This window comes from Excalfactoria chinensis, chromosome 2 (genome assembly GCF_039878825.1).
Source record: "Excalfactoria chinensis isolate bCotChi1 chromosome 2, bCotChi1.hap2, whole genome shotgun sequence".
NCBI lineage: Eukaryota > Metazoa > Chordata > Aves > Galliformes > Phasianidae > Excalfactoria > Excalfactoria chinensis.
Genome location: NC_092826.1, coordinates 28,160,317 through 28,186,193, shown reverse-complemented (window position 1 = coordinate 28,186,193; position 25,877 = coordinate 28,160,317). Strand labels below are relative to the sequence as shown.

The following is a 25,877-nucleotide window of genomic DNA, read 5'->3' as shown; positions in this document are numbered from 1 at the left end:
CAGCTGGTATCAAGGTGAGAGCTTAGGACCTTGCAAAGAAAAATGCAACACAGCATAATTTGGTGGATTTTAACTATCCAGAGAGTTAAGATTCTACTATAGCTGTTTTGATGCCTATAAAGAGTAAAGTGCGTTTTTACATGCTTTTATTTCCTTGTTATGTAAATGTATATTAAAGGATATTTCTCCTGGAAGTGGTGTGAAAGGAAAGTACTAAAGAGCATTTAAAAAACAATAAAACTCGCACTATTTGTTGTTAGTTTACAAAAATAATTACTTCTAAAATAGAATAAAAATATTTTATGCTAACTGTACTGGATTCTCCAGATGTGTGCATTCCAGGTGTAACCAAAAGTTTTAAACAGTCACAAGCTTTGTTTGCTATATACTTATTCTGGATGAAATAAACCTAAAGTTACACACACTCCCCCCAGCCTCCAATATAAGCCTGTTACACTTGAAAGATTTGTTCGGAATGTCCAGTGGGAACCTGGAAATCGTAATAATTTGTAGTATCGATTGTGTGAAGCTATGCAGCTGGGGCCTCCAGTGAATAGACAGGAATAGACATTTTATTGATTAACTTTTACAGTCATATTTTCAAGACTCTGCTGCAACATAATTTTCACTTCCCAGCTTTGTGCTGCTGCATCATGAAACTTGAATTCTTCTCTCTTAACATTTGCCCACCTGAGGGAAACAGTATGGAGTTGTCTCTTTTAAGCTGTGCTCTGCAGAAATGCATAACACTTGACACAGTGAATTCTCCAAAATTTACCCTCTGCTGTGGCAAGAAAATGAAAAATATTCAGAAGTGATGTTAGTATTTCCTAAGCTGAACTGCCCACCCCATATATTAGATGCTATTGTTTCATAATTTGCCATAATTTTATCCACCTTTTTATTTTCTAAAGGGCTAAGATTGTGGCAAAAAAAAAAACAAAACAACAACAACAACAACAAAACACAAAAAAAAACAGACAAAAAAACCAACCAAACAACAACAACAACAAAAAAACCCACCCTCCTCACACCACAAATTCCAGCAGTGCTTAATGGAATATTTCTTATAATTAAATAGGTGATTTTATTAGTTACTGGAAAAGAATAAGTGCTTCCCTGAAAATATGAACTATGAATAAAAAAATACTCATTTTTAATAGTGACAGCCTTTATCAAACAGAATTCCTTGTAAAAATGTAGAAAGGGCAGTATTTCAGTACGATTGTCAACCTATTATTTACAAATGTAGAAATATGTACCGAAATAATAAACAGACAAATCTTAGAAATCATTATTTCACGTTTCTGAAGTTATTCATTTCCAGAAAAGAAAAAAAAAAAAAAAAAAAAAAAAAGGCGTTTTGCCATCTTGTGAAGAACTGATGCATATTTGAATGATTTGCATTCTAAATCAGATGCCTAAGCCACCATTCTTTCATGCGGATAAAATTGCTAGTTAAAATCTCAATTTATCATTTTTTTCATCCAATGCTGTTTATTTTTTGTTACTTTACATGGTAACTTTTACTTGGACCATGTTTATAATGTAAGTCCAATAGCATTTTTCACTAAATAGGACAAATATTCACATACATTGCCACTGGTACTCATATGATTTAGACCTCTGTCATTCCATTATTTTTCCTAAAGATTTTTTATTAATAGTGTCTTCTAAGTATCTAAATGTTGAAGACATTTGTGGTCATGTTTCCTTTTATCCTCCCTCTCTCATCAGATGCATCCAGTGTGCACTCTATGGAGACAGTGAAGCAGAAACACCCGCATATATTACAGAAGGTTCGTCTTATTTACAGTTGTCTATCCTCTTGCAGAATAAATCCTTTATATCTTAAAAAATAAGAAAATTCTGTGGAGGACTTTAAGGTAAGAACAAAAGGATCAGAGAAAGTTGGAGAACAGGTGCTACTCAAGACCCTACTATCCACTGGACCTGAAATAACCTTGAAGCAAAATCAGATGAATAACTAGAAAAATTGTAAAAAGTGAATAGAATTCTATTTTTTGAATGGACAAACTTTATTGTATAGTAATATGAGAAAAGAAACATCACATCCTAATGGCTTTAAACATACACAGATTTCAGCAGTTTGATGAAACCAATTAGCCCTTAAACGTGAAAAACTGTTCATGAGTTTGCAAGATTTAAGATGAAGATTGCTTTAATTAAGGATTACTTAATATTTTATTTAGTAGTTGCAACTTATAGATGTTGTGAATCATGATGATTGTAGAAAATATGTGAAACAACTGATCATTTTTATTTTAGATTAATTTAACAGAAATCTAAATGAATGTGATTTGTGTATGTGAGAATGCACTTGCGTGCTCATGTGGTGGTTTTATAGGAGGAAATCATATTCCTTCTTCTGGATGTTTGTAGAGTTGTTTGAGAACAAAGTAGTAAGTTAGTAAGCTTTTTATGTTCTTAGTAGATAACCACCAGAGCAGTGAGACCTCTGTGAACAGCATGTTAGCTTCATTGCTCAATTCCATGTCTAGTTTCCTACTTTTTTTATCATTATTATTTTAAAATATGCATGCTAATGCTTCTTGTAGTTATAAAACAAACAAACAAAATACCCAAAACCTCTTTATCATGAATTAAAACAATGTAATTTTAAAATTTATAAGATTTTTCTTTTTTTTTAAACTTGAAACAATTAAGATATTCATCTATATTAAACAAATTAGATATCTTATATAGCAAATTGTTTCTCAGGAAGCGCAATTGCACAAATTCACAAATAGTTTTATATCTTGCATTTGACCAGAGAAATCTGGTTTAATCATAGCATAACTAAAGGCCACATAGCTGCATTATTTCCATTATTTTACCTGTATTACCCCTCAAAATATGAACATCTGAACCATTTTGATTGTCTTGAATTGTTCAGCTGGATTTTAATGCATAAGGCATAGATCATAAACATAAAAGTATAAAGGTATAGCTAAGAAACGAAATGTCCATGAACTCTTTGCTTTTTTAAAATGACTGCAAAATTGAAGACTTGAAGTGAAAATTTGTGTATTGAATTTTACAGTAGCTCTAACACAAATAGATACACAAATAACTGAAATAATAGTAATAATATTGCAGATGACTATCCTAGAATAGAATATGATCCTGAACATTTGTGTCTTCATAGGCAGTATAGTTACTACTGGGAAAAGCTGAATTGATTGCAACGGAAATATACCTGACAGTAAGCATTTACAGTGGCAGGCAAAATTATTTAAGAAAAGAGAATATAAAATTAAGAAAGACAGATGGACTCATAAGAGTGAAATACAAATAGTCTGAATCAGGATTGATTTCAACATAATGTGGTGGAGGAATCCCCATTTATTGATCAACTTTAAAGCCCATGCACAGCACTTAAAAAGATAAAGTAAGCAAGGTCAGATAATCAAAGCATTTAAATAGTAAAAACAGCAACTGCCACTGTAGACTGCTAAAATAAATCCATAATACAAATTGCTTTAGCAAAAAGTGGATGAGTAGCTGATCTTCCTATTGAACTTTATACTGTTCAGTGACCACACTGGGAAAAGGATTGGGAGAAATGCCTTGAAGATCAATATTGAGTGAGATGTAGCAGGGATTCATTCTGAACATGAAAGAATTACAAGTATGAGAGTAGAGATCTTGAAGAAATGTCAACAGGAAAGTACTATTCTTTTAATAATATCACACATTACAAAAACTGACATTAGTTGAACACTGAAAGCTGATTAAATCAATTATGTAATTATTAGAAACCATGAAAACAGCAAAAAGAAAATGAATAATATTACTAACATTACCATAAAAATTAAGTAAATTCTGTCCTTAAAAAAATAATAATAAAATAAAATAAAATAAAATATATTAATTAATTAATTAATTAATTAATTAAACTGGCACATGCGCCTGCAATTAACATTTAAGTACAATTATTTCAAAATATTTCTCTAAACAACACTTTTGTAGATATTTTTATTGCTTTATAGAAACTAGGAGGGTCTATTGCAAATTCTCCAAATTTAAAATCCACCTAAGCCTTTACAGGCTTTTCATTAAAATAAATAAATAAATGAATAAATAGTTATCTAAATAAATAAAAATGTGCTACCACTTTCATTTCTACAAAAATATCATCCAGCACTGTTTGAAAAGTATTTACGAGGAAAGAATCCTAGATGTAGCAATATTGCAGTAGCTCATTGTATTATATCTATTGAATTAATTGACACTTGTATTATATTATCTCATGAGAAATGTTGCATTTTCGTGTACTGTTGCCACTTATAAATATAGAATCCTAGTTGGTTTTCGCTTGTTTGTTTATTTGTTGGTTGGTTTTGTTTTTTTCATTTCAAGTTATTCACCTTACTAATAAAAAATTTATTACTGTCAGGAAGTTATTATTATCAGGGTTTGGAAATACGTGGCTGCTCTGAAAGTAATGCCTTTGTTTTTTTTGTTGGCCTACAACATCGGACACAAATGTGGATAGTATGGCAGTACAGGTAGAGGCTGAACCTTCTCACCAATATTCTGTTACGTGTTGTTGCTCTGTGACAACTGACAACAGTGCGGGCAGTCTGTCAGAATGGTGTCTCACATGGAAGTGCATATGAAGAAAAGGTATGTCACTGAATTCCTCCATGTGGAAAAGATGTCAGCAACTGACTTTCACTGGCACTTCCCGAACGTTTCTGGAGACAATGAATGTGAGCATGGTGAGTTTGTGGATGGTGTGTTTTGCAGGCAAAAATGCATAGTTCATCGTGGTAACTATGTTGTAAAATAATGTGTTATAGTTGAGAACTTGCTGTATCAAGTAGTGATCAAATATCAAATGTTGTTGTACTCTTTTTCTTGGAGTTTCCATGGAAATAAATACAAGGCATTACTTTTTGAGTGACCCAGGTATTTGTATTTCAGACAATAATACACACACACTTTGAAGTATTTCAGAAACATATATATAAATTAGATACAGTATTCATATATTCATTGAACGCCTAATTCAGCAAAATATAGGAGGAAACTAAGTCCCAAAAGCATAAAGTTTCTTCACTATTGTAAATCTATAGTATGCCTTCTTGTAATAAATAATTATTTACAACTAGTATTGGCTCCATATTTACACTAGGAATTGCTTATTACAGCAATTTCAGTAGTAAATTTGTGAAACAATATTCATAGTTGTTAGAGAAAGGTCAGCTTCTTTGCATTCATTAGGAACTTGGAGGATCATTCAGCATATTTTTCCTTTAGGGTGCTTGCAGTTATTGATTTGTATACATCCATAGGAAAAATTAATTACAATTATTTTTCATTTACCACTGGAGGCTGTGTAATAATAATTATAACAACAAAGTTCAGCGTGTACACACACACACACAAAGAGCCAGCAAATTAAATAACAATCATTTTTTAAAATTTAAATTCTTAGATTTAACTTATTTAAAATAATATCTTCTGAATTGCCTCAGGAAATCTCTTACAGAATTAACAGTTAAAATGCTTTTATGTTCATGGAAGTGCATAGAGCACTTAGAGTAATGTGATATAATTTATTCACAACTTTTCTTCCAATGAGTGATCTGTAAAGATGATCATAAACTCAGAAAACATTTAATCACATGCTTCATTTTCCTTACATAGGGAACTTAAATCATGTAACTAGTATAATTATTAACTTCAGAATGTGATTTAAGTGAAAGAATAATCCTGGCATAAGAAATGAACTTATTTACATGCTTACATTTTTTATTCTAGTTCTTAAAGGTCTTCCAAGAGCAAAAACTATATAAAACAGAATTGAAATGTTATAGTCATTTTGTGCTAACTTCTTAGGTCTGAGAAATGTGAGTAATGCCTTCAAAAAAGTTTAAATGGGAACCATGCCAACAATGTGGGACCAGGAAAGTCAAATTGTCAGAATGAGACAAAACTTTGTGGAAATAGAAAGAGAAGTAGAGAACTTAAGATTTACACCTAGCAATGATGCTTAGATGGTATGCATTGATTTATTCAAAATCCTGTTTGTATTATATTGAGAAATACTGTACATGATTAGTGCATATTTCTGTGAACTTTTAACACTTCAGATGGATTAGAATGTCTTATTTTGATCATATCCATATTGTTCATTGTGATAAGATTAGGTCCTGAGTCATTAAAAATTGTTTGGCTTCTTTCCATTACATCCAAGCATGTTTTAAGTAGAAAAATATAGAATACAGTTTTCCACATTGTGCACACATAACACATGTTTGAGATTAATCAAACCATAGTCGCCTCTAATTAACAGCAGGGAACAATTTCAACATGGGACAGAGCCAGATGACAAAGAAGCAAAGCGCATATTTAAAAGATACAGCATACTAAGAAAAAAAATAAATGAAGAGAAGTACTATGACTTAAGAACATTGAAACGTTTTTAAACCCGTGGTTCTGTGGGTATGATTAATACAAACTGTCAAGTAGACAAGAGTGTTATTTTATTTTGCTTTGTTTTTTAGCATGAACAAATTTTTCCAGAACCAAACTGTTGCAAATGTAAATATATTCTCAGTTAATGTTCTTGCCCTTTACCTTTCAATAATTACTAAACTGCTAAAAAATTGTAGGACAGACATTCTGGGATTCACTTCTTTGGTCATTTTTGACCACCTTGACCTTTTGATCACCACAGCAAAAATTAGGTCTGCCTGGAAAAATAAATAAAATAATAAAAAAATCTTATTATTATTATTTTTTTTTTTAATGTCTAAACCAGAAATAAAAATAAAAATCTTATCAAGGTGCCACCTTTTCTTGAGATGTCAGGAATCACTTTTTTTTAACATAATGCATATCAGAATTCAAGGTCTCCTCCTTTTCTCCTCTCTGTCTACACACACACACACAGACACACTCACATAGAATTTTTACATCTCATTCTTGGAAAAAACCATGTTATTTTCATATAAACTTTCCAAGATAATTTGGCCTTGAGCAAAAACTCAGCAAGCCAAATTTCAATATAAACAAATGAAGTTTGGCAAAGATCTAGGCAACTGAAAACTGTATCTTATAATGGAAAAATTATGATAGACAGCACAAGGATATACCAAGATATTATCATCCTGCCAACAGAGGAAAATAAATCAACAGAACTTCCTGACAACATCATCTTGCTGAAACTGATGAGAGTATGCAAAGGCTTTTTGGCTCATAGACATCAAATGAAACTTTGAAGACAACAGGTAAAATCCATAATGGAAGAAACTTAAACTTGAAACATAATGTTCCCTTGATTATAATTTTCCGAGCTGTACTGTATGCCAGTTTGTTAAGGATGGGAGTCTGTGATAGCATACAAAAATGGGGGAGATTTTTTTTTAAAACAAGGAAAATATCCTGTTCTTATTCTTCCATTCTTTCAAAATCTTACTCAGATTTATAGGGAAAGGCATTGTTATCCATCATTATAGTCAATAAAACTATTCTGCTTTGAAAACCAGGAGCTGATTCTTTCCTTAATACTTTTTTTGTTTGTTTTGTGTGAGTTGTTCTAAAGAGGAGGCCTCGGTTCTGTATGATTTAAGTTAATTTATTTAAGTTGTTTTCCACTTCATTTTATATGGATATTTCAGCTGTCAAAGTTCATAGTAGCAATACGTGTTCTTTTTCTAAGTCTAGCAACTCCCTCAGATTACAGGAGGGCCCTTAAGGAATTTATAAGTCTTTTAAGGCCTGTAAAAAACAAACAACAGAAGTTATTTTCATAATTTCCATGCCTCTGTTCTTATATCCTGTTTTATAGAATAATTTTAAGTAGAAATCTCCATGAGCCTCACAATTCAAGGAGTCAGTTTGAAGTAGAAATTTTTATCACAGGATATGTATTAAGTCCATCACTGTCCTTATAGCTTTCTCAGGAGAATAAATGTTCTGTAGAAGATATATTGCTAACTACTGTTTTAATACAATTTGTCAGAATGACTTTATTGGTTTTTTTGTTTTTTTTTTTTTGCAACTAGAAAGCAAAATCAGTGAGTCTTATGGCCAAATAATTTCTTACCATTTATTGTATGGATCTTCCACCTCTTTAATACTTCTGCTCAACACCCCCACGCCCCCAAAACAAACAAACAACAACAACAAAAACCTATTACTTTAATTTTAGTTAATAATGAATTATTAATTAATACTTTATTACTTTAATCAGAGGCATCTCCTTGATCTGATACACATTGGTTGTTTTTCACTCATCCTCTTGTTCCATTGCTTCTAAAAGCTTGTGTATTCTTTTATAATTATTTGATAGCTGTTTCCGTAATGAAATTTGCTTCTATTTTATTTTGCCATTAGTAGAATGCAAGTTTGTTTGCTATTCAACATAAAGATTTCTGCCAACTCTTTGTTTAACATCACTGAACAGTGTAAGCAAAATTTGTCATAGTATCTTCATCTACTTTCACAGCGTTTTGTAAAGAGATGTACATAAACAAATCAGGTGTTTAGCAGAATTGGCTTCGTATTTCCATAATTTGGAGTGGAGTGTCATGCAGTGATATTGTGGTTGCTTAGGTTTTGCAGGATGTTGAATTGTCGTAGTGGAGTAATTAATAAAACAAAATCCAGAAAAGGAAATGTTGTAGCCTAGATGAATAAGTGGAAAATATCCTAATACCCAGCCTAACTCCATAACAGGACTGTATTTTCTTATGCAGCTGATGGCTATGATATCTGAAAATCTATTTTTTTTTTTTTTTTTAATTTCCCCAAAGTATTTTAAGGTATGTTTTAACACATTATGGCTGTTTGAACAAGTGATCTATTTTCTTAAAAACTGGGAAATTTCCTAGCAAGTCTCAGCCAACCCCAAACATTTTTTTTAGAGTTCCTGTTTCAAGTATTCATAGGAAGAGTCAGTGGGATTTCAGATGTGTCAGTGTTTTCAGATATGATCATCAATACTCCATTGTAGTTGTTGTTTTGTTTTGTTTTTTAAGTAAGAAGAAAAAAGAAAAAAATCCTTTCTGCATTTCTGCAGTATTTGGAAGGGCAGTTGCTAGTAAAAAATGAAAAATAGTTGTTTTCTTGATAATGAGTTCTTGATAATTGCCCATACAAATTACACAATTATTCTCTCATCTCCATGCACCAAATGCTTTTAGTTATACAAGACTAATAAGTATCTGAGTGCTCTGAGGAATGAGATGAAATTGTATGAAGACACATAGGGACAGTATTCAAATGGACGGGAGTTTAAATATGCACAACGCAGTCCAACGCTGAGGCCTGAATGACTGTATGCCAGGTAAGATCCCTTATTACTTTTAGATAACTGTTTCTTCTGTTATGTTTTTATGTTTCTTTAATAGATATTAAGTCCTTTAAGAGAAATAGATTTCTGTAGCTTTTTTTTTTTTTTTTTTTTTCCCAGCTCTTCATTTTCAAATAATAAACTGAAAACTGTGTAGGAAGGCAAATAGCATCATAGTAATTTTATCATAAGAAATATTCAACATTTTTTAAAGAGCAATTTAAAATATTCTCTTGTGCAGCTAATGTTCAGGTGAAGATGGCATAGGATTTTTCAATACTGAAGTGTATAATTTCATGTCTTGTTTTCATCCTGTGCAAAGTCAAATAACATGTGGACAAAGAATACCTCATTTTCTAAATCTGTGAACTGAAAATAGAGTGACAGCAGTACATTTTCTTGAAAACTAAAAAAGTAGAAGAAATAATAAAAAAAAGATTTTATTTTATTTAATCATAAGTACTTATGGGAAAGAAAAAAACGAAACAAACAAAACAAAAACAAAAACAAACAACCAATGGATACTGCAAATACAAATGACGTAAATTGACACTCATAATTACTAAATGCACTTTCCAGATCTCATAACACATTTATATACAATATGAAAAGAGCTGGAATGGTCATTTTCTTTTTACTGTTGAAAAACTGAATTTTTATCAATTAGTGTATTAAAAGCTCCAAAGTATGACTAAAAAGTGAAGTTTATAAATATTTGGACCTACTATCAGAAACTCTTTAAGACTGTGACAGAGCCTTATAATAAATATTTATCTGCACTATATACGTAAAAACCATACAATATTAAAAAAAATATTATTTTGAACTAGGAAACACTAAGTTGTGACAGACTTGCAGTAATACTCTAGAAAATATAATTTCAATTTACGCTTATATTTGTGAAAGAAAAAGAAAGTTTCCTGGCATTTTGGAATACTTTCTAGAACATTGCTATTACTTCAGTTTGTACTGAGACACTGGTGCAGTTTGAAGAGTTAATCATGTGATACTGCTCCCTTCCTTTGAGAGAAAGAGGTTAGGGAAGGAAGTGGGAAAAACTGAGGTAGGAGGAAAAAAAAAAAAAAAAAAAAAAAAAAAGCTATCTCACCCTGACTTTGGGAAAAAGGCACACAAAAACAAAGCAAAAAATGCCTCACTGACTGTATCTTTGCATTCTGTACTACTACATGATAACTTGTTTCCCACTCTGAAGATTTAGGTTAAATTTATACCTTCAACTAAACTAGATTAGAAATTCTTTACTGTGAGGGCAGTATAATGCTGAAACAGATTGGCCATAGAAACTGTGGATGCTCCATCTCTGGGAGTGTTCAAGCCTAGGCTGGGTGAAGCCCTTAGTAACTTGATCTAATGGACTGTGTCCATGCTATGGCAGGGAGTTAGAACTAGATGGTATTTAAGTTCCCTTCCAAACCGAACCATTTTGTGATTCTATGAATAAGTACTGATCCAATCAAATATTAAGGTTTTCAGAGGAGCTGAAAATTCCTCTGGCAATGTTATTCATACATACATTCACACACCATAATCTTAATGCAGACATCCAAATGTAAGCAAGAATAATTAGACTGGAAAAGTTAGCCTTTTTGCAGCGATTCCTTATATGATTCAGAATTATTTTATTTATCTATTTTTGTTACTAATATGAGTACTAGATGTTTCACTGGCAATGATACTGGTCAATGATCTGAGCAATATCCAATATATAGATACACGAGTTAGAAGGAAATGATTAATGCTGGAGAGAAATAAAAGTTAAAATAATACATACAGTATACATACATTCAGTTAAAAATATTTAGAAGCAAACTTAAGTTTGTCAAGTATACATTGTAAACAAATTCTATGGAAATATTTGAATGAAATTTTTCACTTTTGCTTTGTGAGAAATGTTTTGCACTTTAAATATTTATAACATAGTATCATTAGAGTCTGTATCTTAAAATTATAGTAATTTCCTAATGAATTTATTGAATAAATGCTTATCTAATAATTTGAGAGTATTGTAAGAGGCCATGCTTTTTACATTACTGTCTCAAAGTTTGCTGAAATGGACAAGTTCAGGCAAGCCTGGCCAAGGTTCCAGAACTCCCTTTGTCTAAGACACACAGGAGAACAAGTCTAGGCAAGTCTTAACCAAGGTTCCAGAACCCCTTTTTTTAAGGGTGACTTGACAGATGGACAAGTCCAGGAGCTACGAAAGGGAGATAAGATACAGATGAATGGCTCTAAAGTGGTCTTTTTGTGTGGGCCTATCTCAAGGAAGAGGGCCATCTCCGAGGTATTCATATGATTCTGACGCAAGCCTTCCAGAAATGTCCCGAAGGCTGGGAAGAAGTAGGATAAAAAGCGCATGGACAAACCATGGATTTTTAGGTTTTCTGACATCAGATGCCTCACTATGTGAACGCCTGCATGCTGAAGAAGATGCATGCATGAAGAACTTCTTAGGTTTCTGGCCTCAGATTCCTCCAACGTCGTCCTATGGCTGCCAACGGATTCATCTGGGCTTGCTGCTCGAGACTGCCCGTGAGACCTCTCTGCTCTGTGAGACCACGCTACTCGAGACTCTGCTCCGTGAGACCTCGCTGTTCCCCGAGACCCTGCTGCCCTTTCTACCTCCTGCTCTGCACTTCACCAATCTGCTGCTTGCGGCCTGCCACTCTGCTGCTGCTCTCCCCTTCGCTTGTTTTCCCCGGACCAACGAAATAACATGCAACGGGACGCTGCTGCATCCAGGAGGTGACTTTCCCCACTTTTCCGTAGTTCTTGCTTCTCCACTTTCCCTTCCCCGTCACCCTAATTTCGATATTCGCCGCTCTCCCTTTCCCATCCCCTCAGCTGTCTATTTTTTCTAATAAACTGGTCGGATCAACATTTGAATGTTTCTCTTCTTAATCTCACGCTGAGCATAACTTATCAAAAGAACCTTGCCTCTTTCCTTAATTGGAGCGAGACAAGTATAGAAAGATATAATGTAAAGATAAATACACAAGGAAATCCTAATCAAGCAATTGAAATAGTTATTCATGATAAAACCAGGATTATCAATGTATCAGAACACAAATTATTCCATTAAGCTTTTGAATTAGTCAGTTCTTATTTTCTGAAGCTAAATAGCTTGGGAAAATACGGTCTAGGTTTTATCTTTCTGAAGACTATATTTATTACTTATATTTACTTACATAGAGTTCATTAGAAAGAATTTTACTGTGAAATATGCTAACTTTTTAGCCTGTTTTAATGCAGTCACGTGCGTCTTTAATTATCTGACATAAAACTGCTTAATTCTGCAAATATTAATGGATTCACATGTCATAACGCCAGAAGAAACAGTTATCGAATCTGATATGTGGCACAATGCAGGCCACAAGACTTCACTGAATTAAGTAGTACACTGTGTCTAAGTAAATGTGATTAAAATAGAGCATATTAAAATGGAGCATATATTTTTAATACATTCTTGACTATACATATATACAGTGTTAGAGATATACGATTATCTTTCACAGGTTGCTTCAATAGTTAGTAAAACATATAGCATGCTGACAGTTCATCATTTTAGCATCTTATTCAGAATGTTATACAAATCTCAACATGTGTAAAATTTTCTGTGTCATCTTTATCAATAGCATTTGAAATTTTATAAAACCCAAAGAGCAGATAGTTTGACAAGATGTGTTTACAGTAAATCCACAGTAACTTCAGTAATTATATTAATGTGTATTTCTTATCTGTATCTACAGTTAACATAAATTACTGTGGAATTATATTATCTGTCCTGATATTTTGCTTGAAAGAGATAAGTAACTACCCTCCTTGAATTACTTGAATCACCCTATTAAAACCTAAGAAATATTAGCACAGAATTAACATATAATTAAATTAATCTGTACTGTTTTAGAAAATTTCAAGTTTGCCAAGACCAAACACTGTAAATATGGTCTAGATTTTTTTTTTTGTTGATTTATCTAAACAATTTGAAGTATATTTATATTTATGTTATTACAGTCACTTTTATCCTAAGACTAAATTACCATACATTCTTTAGTTATTATAGAATAATTCACATGAAGGGGTCTACAAAGATCATCAAGTTCAACTGCCTGACAACTTCAGAGCTAACCATGTTAAGCGTATTATTGAGGGCATTATCCAAATGCATCTCAAATAATGTTAGGCATGGGACATCAACCATCTCATTGTGGTGAGATAAAAGCCTGTTCCACTTTTTGATGAAGAAATATCCAGTCTAGTCTGAAACTCCCCTGGCACAGCACCACTGTTTTCCACTCCTGTGCATCCTGCAATCAGCGGAGAAGATACCAGGGAACAGAGACCAGCACCTCCCTCTGTACTTCCTCTCCTCAAGGACCTGCAGAAAGCAGTGAGGTCATCTCATAGACTCCTATTCTCCGGGCTAGACAGTCCAAGAGTCCTAGCCCTCTCCTCACTAGACGTGTCTTCCATTCCCGTTACCTGCTTTGTTGCCCTTTTCTGGACACTTTTAGGGTTCTTAATAATGTTTTTATGTGTGGGGCATACATTATTCAAGATGAGACTGCACCAACACCAAATAAATCAGGACAATCACCTCTTTTGACTAGTTGGTTGTATTTTGTTTAATGCACCCCAAAAAGTAGTTTGCACTTTTGGCAGCAAGTGCACACTTGTCATCAGCCCTCCTAGATCACTTTCTTCTGGGCTGCTCTCCAGCCATTAATCTTCAAGTTGGTACCTGCATCCAGCACTACTCTATGCCAGGTGTAGTACCTGACATTTATCTTTGTTGAACTTCACACCAATGTTGTTTTCTCAGTGATCCAATCCATCCACATTGCAAGGCCTCTGCAACACAAGTGACCATCTACTAGCCAAATGAGTCCCCATGACAACACTTTGAGTTCTACTGTTGAGTCAGTTTATCACCCTGCATAGTGTGAACATACTTATCTCACAGTTGGACGATTTGTGCAGAAAGTTGCTACGAAGGATCATACCAAAATCTATACTGAAATCCAGAAAGATGACATACATTGCCTTCCTTCATCCACCAAGTGGGTAATCTTATCATAAAAAGGAATCAAACAAGACAGGGCTTTCCCTTCGTGAACCCATATTGACTATGCCTGACAATAGCTTTGTTCTTCAAATGCCCTTCAGAAGCACCCACTACAATCTTCTCCATAATTTTTTCAGTTACTCAAGTTAGGTTAATGTGTCTATTACAAATGTGCTACTTTTGGTACTTTGTTTTCAGTAAGTTCTTTCTATTTCTTGTTTGTTTATTCAGCTTTGTTTTGGGAAGAGGAGAGCTAGTGGTGGGGAGTGGGGTTTCCTCGTCTACATAGCACTATTGAAGATAATACTGCTTTTTTATATTTAAATATTTTATCCTCAGAAAGTTTCATCCTATTCTTTAATGTTTATGAGATTTTTCTCACTTCAGATACATTTTTTTTTTTTGTTTGTATGAATATTTGAAAATGAGTGTGTGCATGTATATCAATGACCATGAGAACATTTTTATGGAGATTACTTGTAAACTAAAAAAGGGGGCTAATTTGTTCCTCAAAAATATGACTTGGTCAAAATTACTTGTACATAAAGAACAACTGAATTTCAGCAATGTAATCATTTCCTATTCATAAGGCTGAAATTAATGTGCAAAATTAAATTAATCAGCATTTTAATTTTTTTTATTTTTTTTTTTTTTTGTTAAAGTTATTTATCTGTGAAGGTGTTATTTATAATTTTTGAAAGTTAATGGATACATTATTAAGCATATGGTAATAGCTCTAAATTACCAGAATTACTTAAGTCTCTGAGGAAAACTAATCTTTTTCCCTTCTGAGTCATCTTTAAAATTCTGTTTTAAATGTCTTTGCAAAGTTAATTTTAGCTGTTTAAAAGTCAGGTAACTTAAAATGATTTTTCTGCTATTCATTCCTCTTTTGTTTATCATCTTTTTGAGAATGTTGTTCCATTAGTGACGTAGAAGCAAGTGGCATTAGATGAAATTATTTAAATTACTAAATTACTAGCTTTTGTTGTTGCTGCTGCTGTTTTGTTTTTGTTTTGTTTTGATTTTCCTCTGATGACAGTAATTAACTGGGGTAGTGGTTATTGGAACAGAATTTTGCAGTGTTTTTTATCTCAGTTATAAATAATTTTATATCAGTAACATTATCAGTAAACTTCTTTGTACATATCTTATTCAATGAAATGTTCATGCCAAACTTTGAACAGAAACTGTACTGACTGGTTCTATCTTAAAACAGACAGTACCATTAGCTGATTGTTTTATTTTTGCTTCCTTTTAGCAAACAACTCTATTCTGAAGGTGAAAATTTCCTTTTCTTCTTTTTGATGAAATTTCTTTTCATTTTTCCTCTTTCTTCTCATGGTTTTACAAATGGGCAGTTTCACATTTTATTGCCACATATGTTGAGGCACATGCCTAGAAGATGTGTGGAATGGTATACTCCATCTACTTGTGTCATATATGCATATCAAAATTTTAAAAGCATATTTGCCTGGGTTTCTGATGAATTTAGTCAAACTTATATGACAGTTTTAGCAATTGTAAAAATACATATTCCCCTCATTTAGACTCCATGCTTTCTTCATTTTTGTATACTGTACAACACCTGTTGTTTGCAAACAGTGTAGTAAAAAACTTATAACTGAGAAGAATCAAATAAAGAATTAAGTCTTCAGAGTGAAAAAAACCAAACCAACCAAAAAAACAAACAAACAAAAAACCAAACAGGTTGTGGTATTGCTTTAATACAGAATATAACAACACATAATAAAACAAGGTTCAGTTATTTCCTTGTTCTTTACTGTTTCTGCTGCTGTATCAATATCTATTATGTTGTATATATTATCAGATTGTTTCTAAAGCACCATATGCTTTAAACATCTTCTAACAGCTTTAGCTGCTGTACATTTCATTTTTTCAAGTTCACCTTTATTTTTTAAGAAAAAGCACCTCAGTTTTATTGCTAATCTGACTGTTGGTTGAAGTGCATTCAATTGACAGGACTAAGGCTATATCACACTCATTTTCTTCATTGTGTTCTTAACGTTCCTGAAAAGTAGGGACACAGGACTTTTGAAAAATTCGTTCAGTGCATCAGAGTCATATTGCTCCTTTATCAGAAGTATTGCCTCTATGTCATGTAAGATCATTGTCCCTCATTCATGTTGTGAATAATTTATTCTTAATTTGTTATTATCTCAGGAAATGTTCAATGCAGCCACGTGATATATATTATATCATAGTATCCCAAATGAGAAATATGTGTTTGTGTACTGTTGTTCTTCCTGTCCTGCTTATATAGTATTTCACTCTTCATACATAAAATACTATGTATATTATAGTTTCTTTACTTATACAAATTGCTGTTTTCTGGGATAATTGGTCTTGCCAAGGATAAGGCCATCTCACTGCACCTGAATCACTAGTAGTAAAAGCTGTTACATATTTTTCAGGAAGTCTATCAATATAAACGTACTAATCATTTACTAATCTATACCAATAATTTAATTAGTTGTTTTATTCTTTCCTTTATTAAACTTTTCCTGGTCTTCCTTACTTCTTCAGGAGTTCTGCAGTTGATGTTTGTTGCACTGTTTGATGTATGGAGTCATGGCAGTAGTACAATAAAGTATAGACAGACTTGAGTTAAAATTATCCTTGATTACTTTGTTTTCAGCATCAGCCTGGAAAGAATATTTTCAGTTCAGTAGCAGCTGTAAATTAAACTCCACAAAAGGGGAGGGGGAAGAGGCCTTGCACTGTATTTTGTATTTCAACAGCTATCCTGTGACTGTAACTCAAACAATTTAACTTAAAACTTAACAAAGTGTTCTCTCAGTATTACACTGAAGAGTCTTTTATCCATAACATTGATGAACCTAAAATTAATGTTATGAATTCTCTTGTTCTATTTTAAGAATATATGGTCATTAGACTGATGTCTCACATCTGTGCGAAGAAAATGCTGTTTCACCACCTGCAACATCTCTCTGTATTTGAAGAGATGTCTGGTTTTCTGAAGTAAACAAAGATGTTTGATTTTCTTTACATTAACATAACCTTTGTTCTTTTCTTCTCAAGCTGAGCTCCTTGCTGTGCACATGTAAATTTTAACTCTTCTTTACTTAGCACAAGAATGTCCAGTCATGGACTTCTGTATTTCAGTGAACCAACTGTCTGTACACTACATTACCATGACAGAAAACAGTGCACTGGCAACAGCTCACAAACACACAGAATCCAGAGGCCTTCCAAGTGTCACTATAGCAAAGTTTACACAGCCTTTGGACAATACATTAAAAGTGAGTGGAAAGGTTTCTAAAGATGTTAACTCTTCCAGATTAAAGGAAAGTACTGTGTACATTTGACATAATACTAGTAATACAAAAATTTCTTTCTCTTATTAGAAATCTTATTTCCACTCTTATTTTTGTGAGAGTTTATAGAACATATTTTATGTTCATCTTCAATTATTTTTAGAGTAAGAAAATGAGCTAATTGAACTAGTACTTGCTGTTTTTCAAGGTATTTGAAGAGACTAAGGAAAAATGAGAAGATTAATTTACTATATATCTATTTACAAAATCTCAGCATAATTTTAAAGTTTTATTTTACTACTTTATTTCTATGAGCTGCTGGGTTAATTATCAAAGAAAAAATACTTCCTATTCTTAAAACCTAATCACTGAAATCTCCTACAAATAGTGTTGAGTAACTCTTTCCTAATTTCTTTATATTGTTTTTTTTTTTGTTTTCTATATAAATGTTTTGTATTCAGTCCACACTTTTTGTTTCTTTTATTATCTTGAAACCTATTTGTTAGAGACAATATCAATTTGATTTAGATAATGTATAACACCTTCTCTGTTCAAAAATGTCATGATGACTGATCTGACGTTTATTATTCCTTCCCTCAAAAAAATAACAAAACAGCAGAAAGCATCTTTAGCGCACTATAGAACTTTAGCAGAATTTATTACATTCATTTTTCCCCAGTTGTAACATAATTCTAATGACCACACTTATAAGCATTTACCAGTATCGATCTAAATACTTTGTTGTAGTTTATTCTGAGATACTAGTTCTCCACTAAGCTGTATTGCTTCACAGTAAAGGGCAGGATCACCATGGTTCTGTTGTGTAGTACACATGGTTTTTGAGGGGCACACTTGATAGAAGACAAGGAGTTCCCTATTTATTTGGAAATCTCAGTACTTGTCTTTTTATAACTGCTTTCACATTAAAATATGTAAAGACCTGCCTCTGGGTGACTGAGACTTTACAGGTGACTATATGTTTTGAGACATAATTATAGAGTTCTATGCTATATTCTACTCAGTGATCATTCTTAAATAGTTGTCACAATGTCTGTTGCTCCTCTTGCTTTGCAGTCTTTCCAAAGTCAGAGGGAAATGTGTTAAATTTAAATGATATGGAAATATTTTTAAAGTCTACACAACTCAGATAAGATAGCATTACTTCACGTAGTATAAATACAGAGTCTAGAAATTAATAGAAAGCTTTCTGAAAAATCATCTGCATATCATTTGATATAAGCATGCCTTGTCCACTCATTTCCTATGTTCTCCATATATTAAACTATTATGTATTAACAATATAAATAAAATATAATAATACAAAGTATATACCAGTGTAGCCACAGTTCTATTGGTTTGATCTACTATTTAGATATCTTAGGTCCATTTAGACAGTAAGACATCATGTTGTCCCTGATGGTCATGACCAAATTTGAAAGTACACTTTCCTTTCCCCATATTTTCTGGTTCTTTTCTGCTTACCATTACAAAAATATATATATATTCTTCAAACTGACTGGAGTTGACAACTTTTTCTTGCTATCATATTATCTTTTAGGTTTGCTCTTGATCTAGTCTAAGAGTTTTCTCTTTGAGCAAAAAGGTAACAGTTTGAAAGATGAGGGCAATGAAATAATTGTCTCTTTCTATGTATCTAATAGTAAAATGTGAGACACTGAACTGTTTTTGGCTGAGATGGACTTTATTAATAGCAATAAATACGTCACTGTGCTTTTCACTTGTGGCTAGAATAGTGTTGATAACATGCTAGTGCTTGGCTACTGATGAGTAGTGCTTGCATAACATCAAAGCCTCCTCTTTCCATTCCAGATTCCACAGAAATGAGTACGTGGTATGTGGGCAAGAGGCTGGGAAAGAACATAGCTAAGATAATTGACCCAAACTGACTAAAAGGATGCTCCATACAATATGACACCATGCTCAGCAACCAAAAGCTCAAGAAAAGGAGTAGAAAAGGAGGATATTCATAGCTATGATATTCATTTTCCCAAGCACCAGTCAGGGTAAGATCCTGCACCCCAGGAAGATTCTGAAAATCTACATGTTGACAAGAAGAACCAACTGAATATTGCTTTTTGCTTTTCTTGTGTATGTGGTTTCTGCCTTTTCTTTTTGAAATTGTTTTATTTTTAGTTTTAGTTTTAGTTGAGATGTCATTATCTTGATCCACAAGACTTTTTGTCTTCCTTCTGTTTTGTCTCCACCAGAGAATGAAGTAAGCAAGAGGCAAAGATGAGTGTCCAACGACCAGTGTCAACCCATGACAAACTTTAAATGATCAAATTGTGGAAGTTTGTATTTGTAGCTACTTATGGATTTATTTACATATATAGAATTGTATTGAGTTCTGTTAATTGCACACAGTTTTTTTTCAGTGGACCACACTGATATATCCTGAAGCAAGTTGTACTGAAAACTAAAATGCATAGAAATCAGATCCAATTTTTTTCATTATGGAAAAAATAATATTTACAATCCTTTCTTTTCTACATGAAAAATCCAAAACCTGAAAAATGCACTCATTCACACTGTGGCTGGGAGATTGTGAACAGCATATTTTAAGCATCAAAAGCAGTTTTACATGTCTTTTTGAAATAGAAATCCAGAATTTCCCATAGGAGATATCATCAAATCAAAAGTAGGAGATTAACAAATTAAACAAGTCAGAGAAGACCTGAACAGTCAGACCACACACACTAACCATCAATAAAATTCTGAGTGCATAAGTATATCTCAAAATATTTATGCATACATATGTGCATTTATTATACTACCAAAAATGATTCTGTTGCATATGTTCTTTCAGGTTAATAACATGGAAATTTGTGGGAAAGGTGAAATCTGTGTGACATATCTGTCAAAATATTCATTACAAATAAAATTCTTTATACTATTTAACAGTAGATATTATTTAATGCATAAGTTTTGATGTCAGCATGATTATCCCTTTGTCTTTCTCAGTTGTAAGCATTCTTCTTATTTAATTTGACAGTATTCATCCTTTTTCTCCAACTTTTTGAAATTGTATTTCTTCAGAAAAATTAACACTGCTGTCAAGTAATTTTTTACTCTTTACTGGTCTTTTCTAAGTTGTCAACAGTGTCCTTTATTTGACATAATTAGCAATATCCACTGACCATCTTAAATTTCAAAGTAGAATTTTAATAGTGTGTAGTAATTAAAGAAAGTTTAGATTATTCTGTAAATGCCATTTTTGTTTCACATATTTACTCCTTTCATTTTGTTTAATTTTTATTTTTATTTTTATTTTTTTCCCTGTCATTGTGTTTGGGAATTAAGAAAAAAGTCATTCATAAAGGAAGCAAAATAAATGAATACAATTGTTTTTAAAATTTTTTCTGAACAAGCTCCTTAAGACTTGCCTTGTGTATGAGTTGTTGAAAGGCTAGCACAGAAAAACATTTTGAAGTTTTCCTAGTGGTTTATTTTGGGATAGTATACCTAAAGTTGGACTGAGCGGATATTTTTTAAAGCAAAATGTCTACTCAGTTAGATGTGTGGTAAATTATATTAGAACTTTGAATTTAATCAAGTCAAGGTAAAGAAAAGGTAACAAATGAGTGTAATAATACATATATATATATATAAAAAAGTAAACAAATATTTTTGAACTCAAGGAAACACATTTTATCATTTTAGAGCTTTATTTGACAAAATGGCTCAGCACAGCTTAAAGCAGTATGAGAGGAGTTCTGAAATAGCACCTGCCTACTTATCCATTTGTATTATTGACAGAACGTAGATTTGCAGTATGCAGAGTTGACAATTTCCAACCGGATGTTGAAGCACTGATCTACATGACAGGAATTGTGATCATTAGTTGCCATGCTTGGAAAGGATGTGGACAGATTCAATGTGGTTAGGTGCAATCAGTCCTGAAATTAATGCATAAATGGAAGAGACACTTTTTCATTATTGCCTACTTTGGGGGAAACAGTGGGTGCAGTACTGTCAGAGTTCAGACTGATAGATATTGATACAAATCATTTTTATATGATCTGCCTATTTATTAAAATTGCTTTTCTGCTCTCTATATGGAAGTCTATGATTCATTACATTCTGAACTTCTCAATGTTCAGATTGCTGTTCTCATTGCAAGAAATAATGAAATGGATTCATTACTTTATTCTTAAAATATTCTGATTTATTTTAGGGTAGATTGTCTTCAGTGATTTCATATACCTTCTTCTTGTCCAGTTCATTTATTTTGCCGTGGAAAGGAACACATAATACATGTTCTGAAGACCAAAAGTTAAATAAATATTTTACGAATAAGCAAGTACACAAACAGAAACAACAAAAAGAAGATGAGATAATATGATATGAAATGATATAAAGCTTAAGAGTACTTTAAGCATTAGGTGAAATTTAGGATGGTTAATGTCACAACAAACACAGAGGAATTAAGATTATGAGCAACTGTTTGTTGCATAAGAACCTATGAAACAGAATATTTTTTTAATGCAAAGAAATTCTTTCAAATTAATACTTTGGAAAACCAGGTTCTCTTAAAAGATTAGACATTTAACAGGATGATCCAGGATACTATTCAAGTTTAATGGGAATGATAAAGTTAACAGACAGAGACAACTTAGAATTATCTATTTCTTTGGAATATTTTTTTAGATTGTAGCTTAACCTAGAAAAGCTGTTATTTGTTTGATTGAGTTTTAATTCATGAAAAGAAAAATGAAACAGCTATGTTCTAGACATAGATTTAATTAAAACAATACAAGTAAAGTAAAAAGGAAAGTCCATGATAAAACTAATCCACTGAACATAAGATTTCTCATAGTCCGTTTGAAAGAATCATTGGTTCTGCCTTGTAGTGTTTTCCAAAGCTGTGACAGCAAGAAGTCATATTTCTCCAGCATCTGCTTTCATAGAGGAGAAAGTTAGTGTAAGTTGCAATGAAATCTATTCCACGTGACAATGCATTTATCATCAAGATCAGCACTGAGCAACCTCCTGAGCTGAAAATGATTTAGACATGTTTTAAATCAATTAACATCTTTATTTAGAGGGAGAAAATGGATGATAACAGTGACCTCAGATATTCAGATGATATATATTCCAGAATAATATTTATTTTAACATATGTCTTTCTTTCCCCTAAAATAAGTATGAATATTCAGAAAAGCTGTATAAGACTCAATCAGGGCTGAAGGGAAATGAAATTGAGATAATAAAAATAAACAAGGAATTTTAATTAAATTAAGTTTCTAAAAGGCATCATTTAAAGGCATGTGAAAACTAAGTTTACTAGACATATTTTATGTGCAGAAAGTGTTTGTTAAAATTACATGGAAAATCTATTTGATAATGTGTAAATTAAAATGGAATTATTGAAGCTAGATACTTTTAGTGTCTTACTGTTTCATCTACATCTCTCATTGCCATTTTTATGTTACCCTCTTGCAAACATTTCTTGCCCATAATATTTTTAATAAGACCTTATTGCACTTTCCGCATAATCATCCACCCCGTTTTGTCTCCTCTAATGGATACTTATTCCAGTGCACCACACTCTGGAAAATGTCAGAGAATCTTAGAAGAATTTATGTTTAAAGGTGCCTCTGGAGGTCTTGTAGTCCAATATTTGACCCAAAGTGATTCAGTAACAGTTTTCTAAAGACGGTATCCAGATGTGTTTTGAATACCGAGAGATTCCAGTGTCTCTGACCACATTCATAGACATGAAAAAAATTACTTACTACTACTCCACATTCTCCATAATAAGCATTTTTTCTGGTTTTTGTTCTCCTAATACTATTCAATCTAAAGACTTTTCACCTTCTCCATACCGTTCAACTAGCAGAAAGGTATCCTGATGAATGTCTGAAAAGACTTGACCTCCTAAATCTGAATTATGCCTCTTACCTCAGCTTATCTTCTCTTGTTGTGTAACCCTTATCATTTTATTGCCCTGTACTAGTTCTGTCAATGCACTTCTTTTACTGGAAAGTTCATAATGCTCCAGATTTGACTTTACAAGTGTGAAAAATTAGGGGAAATAATGCATTACTTTACCTGAAGGCAGCATCCTTGTTAATCCAGCCCAGAATAGTGGCATTTTTTGTTGCAGGTGCACATTGCTATTTCATATTCAACTTCTAGTTACCAGGTCACTCCGAGTATTTTCTGCAAAGCTCCTTTTTGCACTTGGTTTTCCTGAATGTGATGACGGTTCTCTAAGCCCCTTTCTCCAGGCTGTCAAGGTCCTCCAGAACAGCAGCTCTATACTCCAGTAGAATGATTAATACAAAATTTTGACTAGGATGTTTAGATGTAGAGAGAAGTATTCTATAGTCTATAATTAATAGTTTCCTTGATCATTTTACAAAGAGGTCTGGTTCTATTTGTTCATTTCTGCCACTATGAAAGCAGATCATTAAACAGAGATGTTTATGTCTCTTTTGACTCCACATTGGTCCTTTAAATATAGGATTTGTTTTGTCTAGTAGGCCAAAGGGCTACTCAGGGGCTCATTTGTTATTCCTGTGGATGGAGAAGCAGATATAAGTGATGATACTTTTTGTCTTTCCACATGATTGTTTCTGCTTCTGTGTAGAGTCCCATCAGAAGATCTTTAACCAGTCAGCACAAGGTTTTATTTCCTGTGCTTCTGTACATATTTTGATGTAGCACAGTTGCAAAGTCTTTGCTCAATTTTACTGAAAAAAATCTTGACGTAGAATAAGAAAGTATTAATAATACTTTAATTATTATACTTAATAATAAGAAAGCTTATCTACTCAATATAAAATGGGTTTTGATTTTGTTTTGTTTTAAGACAATGGTGTAACACAGCAATGGAAGTCAACATTTCCCCACCTCCTGGTCGATGACAGCTGTCTGTGTGACCAAGCTAATATTTTTTCTAGAAGATATCAGTTCTAGACACATCTCCTCAGTACCAGCCAGTAAATATTTGTCCTGTACTTTTAAGTTGGATTTATCTTGCTTACTGTGTCTCTGTTTCTGGTGAAGAATGCCCAAGGAACTAGCACGGGCAACCCCGCCCATTGCAGAGACAAGGAACTAGAATCAAACATAGAATCATAGAATCATAGAATCATAGAATCATAGAATCATAGAATCATAGAATCATAGAATCATAGAATCATAGAATCATAGAATCATAGAATCATAGAATCATAGAATCATAGAATCATAGAATGGCTTGGATTGGAAGGGATTTCAAAGATCTAGTTCCAAACACTCTGTCATGGATAGGGTTGCCAACCATTACGTCAGACCTCCTACAGCCCAACTCAGCCTAGCCTCTTTACAGTTGAGGTTTCCACAACTTCTCTGGGCAGCCTGTTCTGGTACCTCAATAAAGTCTCAGTGAAAATCTTTCCCCGGGAATCTAATCTTAATCTCTCCTCTAGTTTAAAAATATTTTCCCTTGACCTAACACTATCGGACCAGAAAAAATTTGGGTTCGATCTTGTACATAATTAAACACTGTAAATCTGCAATGAGATCTCCCTGGAGGGTCCTCTTCCCCAAGCTAAACAAGCCCAGATTTGTCAGTCTGTGTTAGGAGAGGTGCTCCTGATCTGATCACCTGCATGATCCTTCTCTGGTGCTGTTTTGTAAGTTCCACAAAAGCTCTAAAAGTTCCAGATAATTTTTAAGATTCCTTCCAATGCAAACCATTCTATGATTCTATGAATCTTCAGAATACTCATTTTTCTGTTGCAGTTAGGATTAATCTTGTGATCATCTATACTCCTGCTCTATGGAGACACAGGAGTAAAGAGAAAGCAGTCCTCTAATTTCCAACAGTTTTCTTTACAAGTCAGGAGTCTGCTTTACCTACTCTCATTCTTGTCCACTTTCTTTACAACCAAGCACTCGGGACTGTGCAAAACTAATTTTAAGAACTGCAAGGAAATATTTTAACTACATTACTCATATAAATGATTTTTCTCTTGATTTATGTAATATGTATTTCTAAAGTGGATGATTTGTTTCATGAAGATCACTGTAAGGAAAAAAAAAAACAACAAACAAATAACGTTAAAATTAAGCATTAATAATTCTTACATTTTTTAGACATTTGTATCAGTTAAATAAAATAGAAATGTAGCCACATAAAAATCCATATAGTTTTAAG

At 32.8% G+C, this 25,877-nt stretch overlaps 1 long non-coding RNA gene across 1 annotated transcript in view; it reads left to right on the top strand.

Annotated features, from left to right (window-relative positions):
* LOC140248553 (uncharacterized) overlaps positions 1-23,107 on the top strand; it is a 25,638-nt gene extending 2,531 nt beyond the window's left edge. The window contains exons 2-3 of the long non-coding RNA XR_011902853.1: positions 1,738-1,799; positions 19,541-23,107. This is a non-coding gene — a long non-coding RNA (uncharacterized lncRNA). The remainder of the gene's footprint in view (positions 1-1,737; positions 1,800-19,540) is intronic.
* Positions 23,108-25,877: the final 2,770 nt, after the last annotated feature.